The 15,517-nt window shown below is 33.1% G+C and overlaps 1 protein-coding gene across 11 annotated transcripts in view; it reads right to left on the bottom strand.

Annotated features, from left to right (window-relative positions):
* Window positions 1-15,517, bottom strand: part of baz (par-3 family cell polarity regulator) — a 127,943-nt gene that overhangs the window by 41,643 nt on the left and 70,783 nt on the right. For 4 of the 11 annotated variants that reach the window (XM_070110365.1, XM_070110369.1, XM_070110368.1 and 1 more), the window contains exon 1: window positions 5,986-6,669. The exons of 4 other annotated variants lie outside the window; for them this stretch is intronic. The gene's annotated coding sequence lies outside the window, so the exon portion shown is untranslated. Of the gene's footprint in view, window positions 1-5,985; window positions 6,670-15,517 lie in introns of those variants that run through there. 3 more of the 11 variants (XM_070110367.1, XM_070110366.1, XM_070110371.1) reach the window with 3 other exon arrangements.

The raw sequence follows: 15,517 nt of genomic DNA, 5'->3' as shown, positions 1-15,517 counted from the left end.
TTCTGATTAGTGCTAACACTTAGTGCAATAACATATCTATGTGCTCAAAACTACAATATTAAAATAGCGCAAAATCAATTTTTCAGATGAAAAATATATGAAAATTGCGTGTTATTTATCTGAAATTCTAACAATATCAACACTCCACATACATATGTTCATAAAATAACTCAACATTCAGCTCACATGCTTACACCTGGAGAGCACAGAAATCCGCAGAGCAAAACTAGTCCACAAAACAAAATTATATAAAAAGTAAAAATATAAAGTAGCCAACACAACTACACCGTGTGTGAAAATTAGAATTTATTTTCATGCACAACTTTCATGACTGCTAACAATATCAAATAGATGCACATGAGTCACGCCAGTTCTACTCTACTCTACTTCATAAACACCGACGCTAACGCACACACACACAAGCCTTTCAGTTTTTATAACTTTACAGATCACTAAGTTTTATGTGAAGCTATTACATAGCAACGTGCTTGTGCTAATGACTGAAAATCTCTTTAATGAACGAAATATGTATGTATATGTACATATGTATGTATGCAGGTAAGGGAGTAGCATATGTAGCACGAAATACCATTCGTTATAGAACCAGAAAGTTGGGATTTAGACATCAGTTGTTTGAATTGGCAGCAATTAAGAGGAAAAATTTAAAAAAATAAAACTCATAAAAAAAATTATAAGAATAATTTAAAAAAATTAAATAAATAATTTAAAAAAATAAAAGTCATAAAAAAGATTATAAAAATAATTTTACAAATTAATTAAAAAAAAAGAAAATAAAATGATAATAACTAAAAATAAAAATGAAATAAAACTAAATTAATGAAAAAAATATAATTTTAAAAAGAAAAATTACAAAAATATAATTTTAGAATGAAAAATTATAAACATAAATTAAAAAAAAAATTAAATTAAACTATTATTAAATAATATTTAAAAAAAAAGTCAAACAAAAATAAAAGTTAATAAATACATACAAATATAATTTTAAAACAAAAAATAAAAAAACAATTAACAAAAAATAAATAACAAAAAATTAAAATGATAATAATGAAATAAAACTAAATATAAAAAAAACAAAAATAAAAAAAAACAAAGAAAATAAAAATAAATACATAAAAATATAATTTTAGAGAAAATTTATAACAAAAAAAAGAAATATAGAAAAAACACTAAAAATAATATTTAAAAAAATTAAGTTAAAATTAACGAATATAGCACAAAAAACTATTATACAAATATAAATATTTAACAATTTGGCAAAATAAAAAAAAGTATAATAAAGAGTAAAAAAAATTTTGAAAGAAAACCAAAAATGCTAGTAGCAAAAGTAGTCACTGTCTAGAATATTTTAAACACCGGCTTTATAGAGGCAACAAAAGAACTTGCCGCAAAACAAGTGAAATAAAACAGTTTTGCAAGAACAAAAAAATTAAACAACAAAAGAAAAAATAAAAAAGAAAACAAAAGAAATTATAAACACATCAAAGCCAGTAAAGACAACAACCAGCTAATAAAAATCTCAACTGACAATCAGCAAATCAAGAAACAAACAAAAAAAAAAAAAATACAAAAACAACGCTAGTGTGTGCAAACAAGCTGCTTGTGGAAACGGGTGTGTAAAAGCGACGTTTAAGTGGCAAGCGAAATTAGGTGACCCAACTACACGTTTACGTCCAGTTCTAATCATGTATTGGTCAAGCTTAACAAAAAGAACAACATAACGCCACTTACAACACTATTGACTATCATCAAAGCCACCAAACGCATAAATCCATGCACATGCAAGCGCGGAGGTGATTTAATGTACGGTGAATGCAACGTTATGTGAGTATGTAGACAGGTGTGTTTGTGTGAATGAGCGCGCGAATGTGACAGTAGTACACACATATATACGTACTAGTATTATATGCACATATAAAGCATGACGAACAGATTAAATAAAAAAAAACGTGAATGAGAATTTAATGATTGTGATATATGATATGCAGAAGCGGAGAGAGGATTTGTGAGATAATAAAATAAAAATAAAATTTTGAAATAAAAATAAAACAGTAAAATAAAAAATTGTGTTAATGCCAACTAACAGACACTCTTTGGAATGAATGTAGAATGAGCGGTAATTGTAATCTGTCACAACCAGTTAAAAATAAAATATTAAAAGCATATTGATCAATTTATACTATGAGGGAAATGATCATGACTTTTAACGAGGTACGACTAATATGCAATCAGGTTGTAGAATGATCTTTAGGTATTAATATAGAAATTTTCGAGCCAGCCTTCAAAAATATTAATTTTTTCGACGAGATTTATGTGATGTGGGCGTGGTCATCTTTCAAACATATACTCATAGTTACCGATTAAATCATCCATATGAAGTGAATGAAGAGTAGGCTATATGGAAAGTATAACCTATCGAAATATGAAAAAAATCATACTACATCTGCGCATTCGATCCATAAAATGGTTGAATTCAGAAGGAAATGTTCAAAAATATCAATAGACAAAATTCTCTAAACAGCATTTTAAGGTTAAAGACCAATAGAGAGTACTTTCACATATTATTTTTTTGCTCTCCAATCTTGTAAGCAGATAGTGATATGTTTCAGTTCATAAAATAATACGAAAACGTGTACGCTATGTATAAAAGTATGAGAAAATTGAATACCGATAATGCAATTTGTTCCACATTCGTAAGAGGCCTCAAAGACCCGAAAATACCAAATATTGAAGTATTTTTATGAAAAAGTTCTTAATCAAGCCAACCGATTATAGGACAAGTGAACAAGGTTTCAGTAAGATCACGCCATTTTTTTAACGAAGTTATAAGAGATCTAAAAGAGCCGAGAGAATTGTATGATGACAGCTTTCCAGCTCGATGTTTGCAAGTATTAGCTCTAAAACAAATAACCCTTTTCAGAAGTTTAGGTAGACCTATTAATTCCAATATATTGACAGAAACGAATTTTAGCTTCGGAATATTTACCCTTTTAAATTTTTTTTTTCATTTCAGAACTCCACCAACTACAAGCTATTGGAAGTTGACTTCGATTCGTCAAACTAAGCAGGACGATGAATCGAACAAACAACTGGTATAAATGAAGTAGAATGGCATAATCAAATAGAGATGAAATTTCATAAGCTTATGCCACCTTGATGATAACAAATAAATAAGAGATCCTCTTTTGTTTTGATTTCAACTGACGAGCTGAGTCATGTTCATCTGTTTGTCTGTATATACGCGAACTAGTCATTCATTTTTTGAGATATCGATCTTCTTTCCTCAAGAAGCTCTTCACTTGTCGGGACGATAGATATCGGATGACTATAGGCTATGGCTGTTATATGCACTGATCGATTAAAACCAAAAAGGCTTTGTATGGAAAACTTTTTTATTTGACGACATATTTTTACAAAATTTAACTTTTTTCTTGTCAATAATACCAAATAAGTTAACAAAAGCCTTCACTACATTAAAATACCCTTATTATATACACGCCTTGGGTATAAACCAATCAAATACGTGAATAAATGGCAATCAAGTAGGTGGAGAGCGACGTGTGTGCCGACTGAAGCCGCTTAACTGTCACATACATACACATGTAAACATAAGACACACAAACGGGTACATCGTGTCTACAAGACGCTTGTGTGATGGCTAATTGTAAGACGCTTTGAACGCGACTGGTTGAAAACAGAACACACACACACACACATACATGCATATCTAACGTTAAAGCACAGTTAGCTGCGCCGGTGCGATCACGATCGATGAATACTTGGGAGAATCAAAAAAGGAGAAAAAAAACAACAACAAAAAAATAATAAAAACTGAAATAAAATCTAATAGAAGAAAGACACAATTTAACCGGCTTTTAAAAGTAAACACAACACAAATTAAAATGCTCGCGGTGTCAAGCGCTTAAGCGGATTCCTTAGCGCTGAAATTTCGAAATATGAGTCGCGCAGTCAATGTGTAACCAGAGTCATTGAAGCCAAAAAGGATTATGGGCAGGAAAAAGGATGCGCGTTAAGTATGTAGATATGTATAAATATATGTATGTATGTCTATATGGTTGCATTTAAGTATGGGTGTAATTAAATGTGAGTCACAAGTAATTGTGGCGAGTCAATAAATGGTTGCAACAGGTAAACAGCAGTGCAGCGACCACAAGGGGACCCGAATAAGTGCATGCGCACACACATACAACCAAATAAAATGAGAGTGCCCTCACACACATACATTTGTTCACCGCATCGGTAGCAATTTAATTTAATTACTTTTAAAGCAAAAAAATATAGAAAAATTATTATCTTGTGAATATTCCCTTCGCACATAAGCGATAACAGTAAACAAGCGAACCAGCTCGCGAGTTTGCACAAGTAAATAATAAATATTGTATGTGAGTATGTGTGTTTTTATTATCTTATTGCATTCCTTGGCAATTGCTTCCGCTTTCTTGGCTGGCTGGCATTGCGCGACTTCGTCATGGGAAGTTAAGCACTTAAATTCCCTGTTGCAAGAGTTTACAAAGTGGTGGCAGTTTGCAAGATATTTTCCTTATGCAGCTATGCAAATGTATGCGTATGAGTGTGTGTGCATCCATCCTTGTTAACTCGCTTGATTTTGCATTTTTTCACAACATAAATATAAAAGTTTTCCGACAGCCTACGAAACAAAACGTTGATTCAGGTGTGGGGAGGGACATGTCGACAAGCGCATGGGAGTTTTTGCGTATGCAAGAGTGGGAAAATTTTGAAAAAAAAAAATTTATACAGAAAAAAAATAAAAAAGTTAAAACTTACTTAAAAGAATTTAAAAAATAAAAATAAACAAAAATTTAAAATTAAAAAAATTTATAATTAAAAAAAAGTTATATTAAAAACATTTACAAATATTTAAAAAAAAAAATGTATAAATTAAGAATAAAAAAAAGAAGATTTATTAGTAACATAAAATTATTTTGGTTGAGTTGAGCTCGAGTTTGTACGTGGTTTTGCTGGAATTAATTCAATTTTTTTTTCCAAAAAAAAACTGTGAAAGCGATGTATTCAGTACAAAACGGTAATAACATGGAGAAAATTTTCTGTTTTAGACTCAAAGAAAAAACGCTGCACTATTTTAAGAATTTTTTCATAACAGCATGCTACATAACCTCAATTTTATAGATATTTGTATTTTTTTGCACAAAATAAGTATTTATTTGCGAACACCTCTTTTCAATACAATCAGACCAAGTAAGGCAAAAACAAATTTTGTTCACTATATTTGTAACTTTGTATTAGTTCAATCCTCTCGACTTTGAAATACTTGCATAAAAAAAATTGCCTATTTCGGAATCCAATACGAAAACTACATTTCTGAGTCAACTGACATTTCATTAAAATAATTTTATATGAAGTTCTCTAGATTAAAAAACTTTTCAGTGGGTCTGGTTTTATATCCGGCCAAATATTATTTCAGCAGAACTTGTGATTTTTATGAAGCTTTTTAGTGTTTTTTTCCAAAAAACATGGTTTCATTATTTTAAATTTCTTCTTCTAATGAATTTGTTAATTCATAAATAAGGTAAAAAACTTTATAAAAAATAAAAAATACAAAAAAAAAAAATTATGAAAAAATAAATACAAAAAAATTATGGAAAAATATATACAAAAAAAATTATAAAAAAAAAATTATAAAAAAAAATTCTATAAAACTTTAATTAAAACTAAAAAAAAATTTATTTTATAAAAAAAACAAATTTTTTAATTCTATAAAAAGAGTTAAAAAAAATTAAAATCAATCATAATTTTCTAACTCTTATTATATATATGTATATTGTCATCTTAATTTTGCACTGCAACAATAGCCCCACGTCGAATATATGTAATTCGCACACAACATTACAAAATATAATTTACCAAAACACCTACAGACACAGGGATGTATTGCGTTTGACATTGATATTATTTTTATACAATTACGTATACATACATACACTTTTGTTTAAATTTTCTTTTTAGGTTAATTACACTTGTTTTATTTGTTATATTGAATGCACAAACAATAAAACAATATCGCATAATTCACACAATTTGTACCGGTTTAGCATTGAATTAATTTTTTCACAATTCTTACTAAAATTATTTTTGCTTAATTCTAAACTTTTAAAAAATTTTTTTAGTCGTTTTAAAAAAGTAAATTTAAAAAAAAATTGAGAAAAAGGTAAACAAAAAGTTGTTTGCACGGTTGGCAGTCGTTCAGACGACGCAGTCTCGTTTATCTGCGCGCGTTGCTGTTACGCTGCTGTCAACGTGGAAGAGATAAAGCCGAAAACAAAAAATAATAATAACAGCGCCGCGACAGTCACTTTGATAACGTGGAATTTTCGTATTTCCACAACAACGAAAACCACAAAAACGTCACGTTCAAGCCACAATCGCGAAATGCTAGCATTTTCGTTAATTGATTTTTGTTTTATTTTTAAATTTTTTCTTTTAATTTTCTGTGCTGCACATTCTCTTTGCTTTTTGCACGATTCACTGCTGAACTTTTGAATATTTCTTCTGCTGCTTTGTATAATTAAATTTTATTTTGTTGTTGCGGTTATCGTTTTACCGCACGCGTACACAACAACAGCGCGGTTTCGGTGACGTTGTGAAAGCGAGCGCGTTCGAATTGAAACTGACTTGAAGCCAAACAGCTTGGCTGGGAGCGCTGCGCCAGCGAATGGCCAAAGCGCAACAGGCAATACATACACACACACACACGTCCACATGTGCACAAAGAGGCAGCGAAACGGCCAACAGCAAACAGACAGACAAGCAATCAGATAGCACAACAACAGTCAAGAAGAGCTGAGGCAACAGCAAAAACGTCAGCCGTAGCAAGTTGAAGAGTGGAAATCGCAGTAGCGGAAGGTGTTCCTCCATCGGCGGATATCGGTTACACACATACACAAATACCTATATATATCATACATTTTTTACTTAAATGTATTTTTTCAAATGCTTTTTGCATTGCTTTTCCTTTGTGTCTTTAGTGTTGATATGTTGCTATTGTTTGTTTTGTTTTTATATTTGCTATTGGCATTAAAATGTAAACAGCGATCGATAGTTAAACCACGAAGCAGGTGGAAAGATAAATATTTTATATCAGAGCGTGAAAATAAGAGTGAGCGTTAAGAGAGACATAAAACAGCTGATTTGGCTTTATTACACGGGCTTTAAAACTGTAGGACGTTTATAAGCTGTTAATTAGTACTCAGAAGTTGTATTTTTTGTTTATTAGTATATTTTTTTACTTTGAAGAACTTTTCACACTTTGATATAAAGATTTTCTTATCTATTATTCTGTGATTTGAGAACTAACCAATGTAAAATTTAGAGCTAATCGTTTTTTTTTTTTTTTGGAAAAAATCATTTTTACCTTGACCTTGAACTGATTGACTTAATATTATGTTCTACCATTGAACATTTCAACTTCATGATCTATCTATCTTACTTAACGTTGTTCTCTAAGAGAGAACTTGTCGCAAATTTCTTAGCTTAAAAAATGTACCATAGGTTATGCTCATATTAATTCGTAGAGTTGTTCTCTTTTTTTAAAACGATGGCAACATTGGCGACAATAAACATAAGTGAATCTGAGCCTTTGGTTTATATAAGGTCTAGTGAAAGCCAATCCATTATTTTTGCTTTAAATTGAATGCCATGTTGCCATTTTGAAGGTAATTTCCTCATTTGCACTCATTCTTATTAGCAATAACTGGACAGTGGACTTTCGCAAGCTCCTCTTGAGGCGAATTTTTCACTAGCAAAATCAATTATCATGAATACGAAGAGGTAGTAATTATAGGGTGCCAGGTCAGGACTATAAGGAGTTTGCATAAAATCCTCCGAAATAAACTCCCGGAGCTTCTGCCGGGTCACTATCGATCTGTGTGGTCTGGCGTTGTGCTGGTGAAACACAATTCCTCTCTTATTGGTCAAAGCTGGCCGTTTCTAAGCGAATGTTTCCTTCAGAGGGTTCAATTGTTGACGGTACAGGTCCGAACTAAGAGTTTAAGAGAGGTTCTTAATAGAAGATTCCCTTCCAATCTCACCAAACACATAACAAAACCTTCCTGACCATCAATACTGGCTTGGCCACCGACCACGACCGTTATCGCCTGACGTTATCATATATCATCTATTTTTTTGCGATTCATATAGAAATTCAGTCCATGAGGTTTGTTGCGTTAATTCGTGCGGCGCCCATACCTTGAGCTTTTTTTTGTTTTGTGTCCCGCCTTTTTTAAATGGTTCTTTGTGGAATGCTAAGCTATTGGGCAATCAACACCGTGCTTACATGACGATCAAACTCGACGATTTTCATTATTTTATCGACATTTTGGACAATTATACATTCAGAGCGTGGTGCATCTTTGATATCAAAATTACCGGTTGCTGTAAAATACGGTGCATATTTTCTTTACTCGTGTCCATCATTGACGACTGCTCTAAGAAATGTCTAAGAAGTTCTTTAGTGCCAAATGTGATGTTTCTAACGCTATATTGCCTAACCCGATCCCACAAGAGATAATATCTATTGAAAAAAGAATAGACTTCTTTTTATCAGACCTTATACTAGCATAATCGATTTTTAATTAAATTTTCTTCAATATACCATTTTGCTAATAATTACCTTACCAAGTCATAATTACGGTCTCTTACAAAACGTCTTATTTATTGTCATATTTTACCTGAAAATAAAAAGAAAAATAAAAGAAAATATATTAAACTGTAAATCAAATAGTTAATAGAACAGAAAATTAGTATAGTTATTTTCTCTTAACTAATGGAATGCTCAGCAAAACAGATCGCACAAAGAGAAACAAATTAATAGAATTTATATGTATAGTAACTAGCCACTATATACTGACCGCTGACCAAATTAAATGCAAATAAATTGCAAACAACACACATAGATTATTATTGGAAAAAGGGAAAATATATATTTGCAATAATGAAAATGAAATAATTACAAGTTAATTATGAAAAAAAGAAGAAGAATATATGAAATAAATATGAAACCAAGAAGCATGCAAGCAACGCATGAAACCGACAGCACAACACGCCGCAGAACACAATTATCGAGCGAAAAGCAAAATAAAACACAAACACAGGCACACACATACAATTATAGAGATATTTAAGAGTCTACGTGCAAGTTTGTAAGTTAGAGACAACTGAAATGAAAATCTTCAAATAAATTCGAAACTCTGATGGGGTGATTGCAACATGCCGCCAAAATTGCTTGCAGTCAAACAAAACAAGCTCACCGCTTCCTCTACGCCGCGCACTTTTAAGCGTTTGGTAAGTCGGCGGACGGCGCTGCATAAATGCATGAGTAATGCAAATTTTTTTGAACGCGAAATTGTAAACACGAACAAATGCAGTCAGTCAAGTGAGGCGATTAGAAGGTGGCTCAAATGAGAGTACATAGGTATATACGTAAATGGGTACACGCTATACATAGTTGTTGTTGTTAAAACATACTAGAGGGTTGCTGAGGTGCGCAGAAAAGCAACACTAGAAGACGCAACAGTTGGGAATTCACTTGCCGAAACGGCGGTTAGCAGCAGTTAGTCGAGGCACAAGTGCATATTTTTCACTTACGACCGCAAATGTAAAGCTGACCCCTCATAATGAAGTTATGAGTGCAGAGAAGGAGGCAACCCTTTTAGTGTAGATTACATTGAGCGTGGCTTAGAATGTCTTCGGGGGTACTACATGTTAAATAAAATATACAAAACGACTGAGGTTAGGAACCAAATGCAACACACAGTTAAATAATGAATTCGAAAAAAATTAGATTTGCAACCGATTGTGTGAGGCAATGAAGTTTGCGACAAAAATACGTTATAATCAAAAGAGGTGTGGGTGCATAATTTGTTCGAGAAAATTATACCAATAATATAATGAAGTACAAAATATAATGAAAACAAGAAAAAACGTTAATTTCGGGTGCACTGAAGCTAAAATACTCTTCACAAGTAAAAAAAGTTTCCATACAAGAACTTGATTGTAATCGGCCAGTTTGTATGGCAGCTATATGCTATAGTGATCTGATATCGGCGGTTCCGACAAATAAGCAGCTTTTTGGCGAGAAAAGGATGTGTGCCTGAACTAGTAGCGTATATACAGACGAACTTGGCTAAATCCATTCACCTCGACAGGCTGATCTTATATAATACATATTATATCTTATCTTCTATATGCCATTAATGTATATATTTTATATATAATAGAGTCTCCGAAGTTTCCTTCGGGGTGTTACAAAATTGATGGCAAACTTACTATACCCTGTTCAAGGTATAAAACGGATTGGAGTTTGAAAATAACCGAATCAGCACGTTATACAACATGTAAAGGCGATTACGCAAGGAAAAAATATAGAAAAATATTAAGACCTTTTCTTGAATGGTAGTTAAGGCATCAGAAGTCGATAACTCTAATTTGTTTCCCACGATTTCTATAAGATCTTTGTTTATTTACGAGGTTTCAAAAGCCAAACTGCCGGATTTATAAATTTAAGTTAGTAAAGGATCCAGAAATTGATGTTGTAAGCCCTATTTGTTTAAGAGTTTTATCAGATTTTTAATATTACAGTAAGAAAGTTCACAGAAATCAATACACGCATTCCAGAATTTATAATATTATAATCAGAAAATATAATTTAATTCATCAGTATCTTTTAAGGAGAATTTTTAAAATGAGTCTGTAAGAACATTCGGAAAATATTTTGCCCTGTTTGGAGAAAATTGGTGTTTAGAAACCATACCGGCACTTGTGGTAAGAAAATTTCTCTCACATTGAGAGCGTTAACTCTGCTAAATGGTTAGAATTAACTAGTTACTACCTGTCTTCGATTCTCCAAATCTTGGTGATGTTTGATTTGTTCAGCAGCTGTTAATGTTCTGATAGAGCTTCACAACAGTTGGATCTTGATAACCAGAACAGATTCGTATTTCTCGATTCGTTGCTTTAACTAAAGAAAGAAACCTGTCGAAACGGCTATTACTGTATTATCGCGCCGTCCAGGAAAGAGCAAGAATTATGACAAAGATTCAGTTGAACACTTTTAACTACGAAAAAATCTATGGGGTGACCAGAGGATGGAGACAAAATATAACTTCAGATGTGATGAGCATAATAAATATATATCTATTGATAAATGGACATTTCTAAGCGAATTAAATTACGAAAAATTAAGGGTAAACAGGGTGAACTATCTACAAAAATAAAATTTATTTTAAAAATAATTTTAAAGCAAAATGAGTTGAGGTATATAATTTATAAACCATCGAAAATATGGTAAAAAAATCGAAATTCTTTTACATAAATAGCTAAACATCCTAGCAATCCTCCGCTTTATGGAAACCACTACGAAAAAACTGTTATTTTAGTGCAACTCTCGCAAATGCAACAATTGTTCTAACGAAATTTTTCGAGCGTGTCGAAACGGTCAAACAATGAATGCGCGCGTAAATTGTTGTTGCCATTGTTGAAAAAAAAAGAAAAAGAAGAAAATATCAATAACATACAACAGCAACAAGAACCGAGCAGTAGACATTTTTGAAGTGCAACTCTGATTGCATACAGCTACAAGACACATATATACAAAGAAATACCCATACATATAAACAGTTGCACATAAACGTTTGCTGCAACAAACAAATAGCCATAAACGCATAAAAGCCAAGAAGTGCGATCATTGAGTGGCAGAAGGTGTTGATGATACGCCACCAACATTTTGCCGCATTGCCAACCGCGCGCTGTTGTGGAGCGAACTGCCATGCTTGCAACATAAACAATGGCAAGCGCACACAAATGCGTCTATGATAATGTGTCAGCAGCACTTATTTTATGGTCAATGTGGCATTCTGACATTATGGCATAGAAGGTTGCAACGTTTTGTGGCAACTTGCGACTATGGCGCAATGTAATATATTGCAATCGTTAAATAGCTGCGCGCAGGAGCTGTGGAAATAAAAGGCCAAGCAGACGACTACCGGCTGCTAGCGTGGCAGAAATGCGGTAGCTGAAGCATAAAGAAAATGCGAAAAAAAATAATAACAAAAAATAAAAGTGGAAAAAATATTGCAGAAATAAACACGTCGCATGCCAAAGGCAGAGTCATAGTCAGAGGCAGAGCCAGTAAAGCGCTGGTGCAGGCAAACTGCAGGTGGTCGGCCAGCCAACCGGCCACTTGCTGCATACGGTTGTGTTGCATGCAACGCGCGGCGGAGATTCGCGCCACGCCAAACTAGCAAGCCAGTCTGCATGTGGCAGCAGCCAATGCGCGCCGTCGCACCAGCATTATATCTAGTCATTTTAATAGCTTAGTAGTCGCCTCGTTCGAACGCGCGTCGTCTCCACACACACACAAGCATACAGCGCGTTGGATTTTAGTGCGCGCTGCCTGCAGAACAGCAGGAATATGTCAAGGACGGAAATCGTGCTTTGAATACTTAATTTGCAACTTGTTCTTAGGCACCTACAACAACAACAACAACAACAATAGCAATAGCAACAATAGCTAGCGAGTAGTTTAGCTATGCTGAGGCTATAAAACGTGCCACAAGTGCACAAGAAAATCAAAAGTAAACACGCAACACAGCGAGCGCTTTTAAAAGTTGTAATGGAATTTTAATATTTTTCAAACATAAAATATTCTAGCTATATTAGGGTTATTCTTAAATGTGGGTGGTGCATTTTCTGTGAAAATTTTTATAAATTTAAACAACAATAATATAATAGAACACAAAATATATACATTTTGATAGCATGCAGCGACTATTAGGACCTGTACGCAGGTGTCAAAATTAAGAATCACCCTATGAAAATTAAAAAAAAAAATTGTTTTTAAGCAATTTTTGGGACGCGAGTAATCTTAACTTCGATCCCAGTCAATTTTTGGCAATTATGACAGCATTTGTTTGTAATTTTAGTCAAGAATATAAAATTAAGATGCTCTAGGTATTCTGAACTTTAACCCCAGTAGGAAACACTTTAATTACATATCTCAATGTAGACCACAATGGTATATAATATCTACTGCTATAAAATGAACGATTCTAGTACAGCAACTGCTTGCAGACCGAAACGTTGGCGCAAAAGAATAACGTCATTTTAATTTCTAAGTACCACCCTAATGCTGCATATATGACAGTTGTGGATAATGTGCATTTGAATAAACGCGTTTGACTGGTCTAGACAGATAGACAGACCGACAGGTATTATGTTAGAAATTCCAGCAAATTGTAATAAATACAACGATATCGATCTTTTTCAGCAATCACAAGCAAATACAAATTGATTTTGCCACGCTAATCGAGTAAATCATTTATTGAATGCAGTTTTTACATAAAAATGGCGACAGGTGCAGGAGTAGAAAATGATTTAATAAAACCTGAATTTGAATTGTGAACATAAGAACGGTATTGAATAAGTTTGTTAAGCTCCCACATAAGAGTTATTTGATGGTTTTATCACAAAATTTCAACTTAAACGAGAAACTACAACAGTAATTTGACGAAGTACAATTAAAAACCATTTGTAATTGGAACATAATAATAACCATTTGTCAGAGAAGATTTCGCCGTAATCGCTGAAAAATTGCTCGATAATATTTTCTGAATATGCATAATAAGGTGCAGTAAAATGAAATTTCACTATTTTTCCATTACTAGATGCTTTTAGTAATATGTATCTCGCGTTGCATGAGTGCGATTGAGTTACATTTTAATATAAATCGTCGATTCCACCCGTCATTTAAGCACCGTGGTCGAATCGCAGTGAGCCAATATTGACATCATCCTGACATTGTTATGTGAAAATTTTGTGACATCTATTAAGAGCTGCTCTCCTGCGTCCAAACTCTTATTTGGACCTGTACTGCCAACAATTGAATCGGCTTTGGTCGATAGGAGCGAAATTTTATTTGATCAGGACAACGTCAGGCCACACACGATAGTCACTTGCCAGAAGCTCCGGGAGCCCAATTGGTAGGTTTTTATGCATTCATCTTATAGTATTTACTTGGCACCAAACGATCAGTACCAGTACCGATCCATACAGAAAGAGGGGAGGTGTTGGATAAGTTAGCTTGAGCGCAAAGAGCTGGTTTGCATGTAAAATATTTTTTAAGTATATTATGTCGGGAGGTAGCCTGGATTAGTAGGAGTTTAAAATGATATAATATTCAAAACGAATTACACGAGATTCACTCTGATTACTCGAGGCAACTAAGGCTTCTCTTTTGCGATAGGTGGTGATTTTACTCTATGAACGCCTTTTACTGAATGGTCCCTGTTATCACGACAGTCTGTTTTACATTGCCGGAATCGACCCAGATATTTGACCGCCCAAGTCCGTTTTCAAGCAATACATAGATTATCATTATTTTATTATATTATCATAATAAATGAACGATAAAATCTAAGCTTTATCAAATTAGCGATTTTGAGTTGGCGAGATATATTCAGCATGGAATTTTTCGTTATTCTTAAATTCATATTTATGGCACATTGTGTTATTAAATGGGAATTCAAGGTTCCATATTGTAAGCTAAAGTTTAAGAGACTCAGAAACTACACTCACTGCCTCTTTGGTAGCCACAGCATAGCAATGATACTATGTAATTGTTTAATAGGCTGAGCTCATGCTATAAACGAATTTTTGGATTGTACTAACTCCTCGTGATCTACTCTTTTATATATCGCTTTCCATAGAATTCATTGAAAATGATATGAGAATTTACATGAAGAACTTATAGATGTTTTCTTAGCTAAAGCTGGGCGCAAAGTGGGCATTTCAACATCTCAGGCTATAAAATACAGCCCTTAGCCAAGATTCGGTGCAATAATATTATCAGACAACAAATTGAAATCAATGTTTTATGTCGAAACAATATGGTAATTTAGTGGATGTCGAGATGCAATTATGAAAAGCTGCAAAAGACAGTTGTTAAAAATTTCAAAATTAATCAAAAAAATTTGTTCACATTACAAAATACAATTTCTTAACTGCAAAATTTTCGCAGCGCAAACAAAAATGCGCTGGCATTTTCCTATTTTGCATAAATCTCTGTAATTTACTGTAGATTTGGAGCGAGTGCGAAAGCATAAATTCATGAAATTACAGCTCACAAAAGCAACGGAGATAAATCGTCGCTGAATACGAGAAATACATGAAAAAATGTTGATTGCGCATTCGAGGCAAATTAAACACTCTGCGCATGTGCATAGAAATCTGGCTGATAACTCAGACAAACAACAAGTACATATGCATGCACACATATAAATATCATAAATATATATATGTATATATGTATAGTATAAGGAAAGAAGTGTTAATTTTCAGCAGCTGGCTAACCACAAGGCAAAGTATGCCGCAGCAGAGGCACTAATCATACCTGGAAATGCAGCGGTAAATAAATATTGTCGAAACACACACACACACGTAAGTCTGA

Source organism: Bactrocera oleae, chromosome 5, assembly GCF_042242935.1.
Source record: "Bactrocera oleae isolate idBacOlea1 chromosome 5, idBacOlea1, whole genome shotgun sequence".
NCBI classification, from domain to species: Eukaryota; Metazoa; Arthropoda; class Insecta; order Diptera; family Tephritidae; genus Bactrocera; species Bactrocera oleae.
This window is presented reverse-complemented; position numbering and strand designations above follow the sequence as displayed.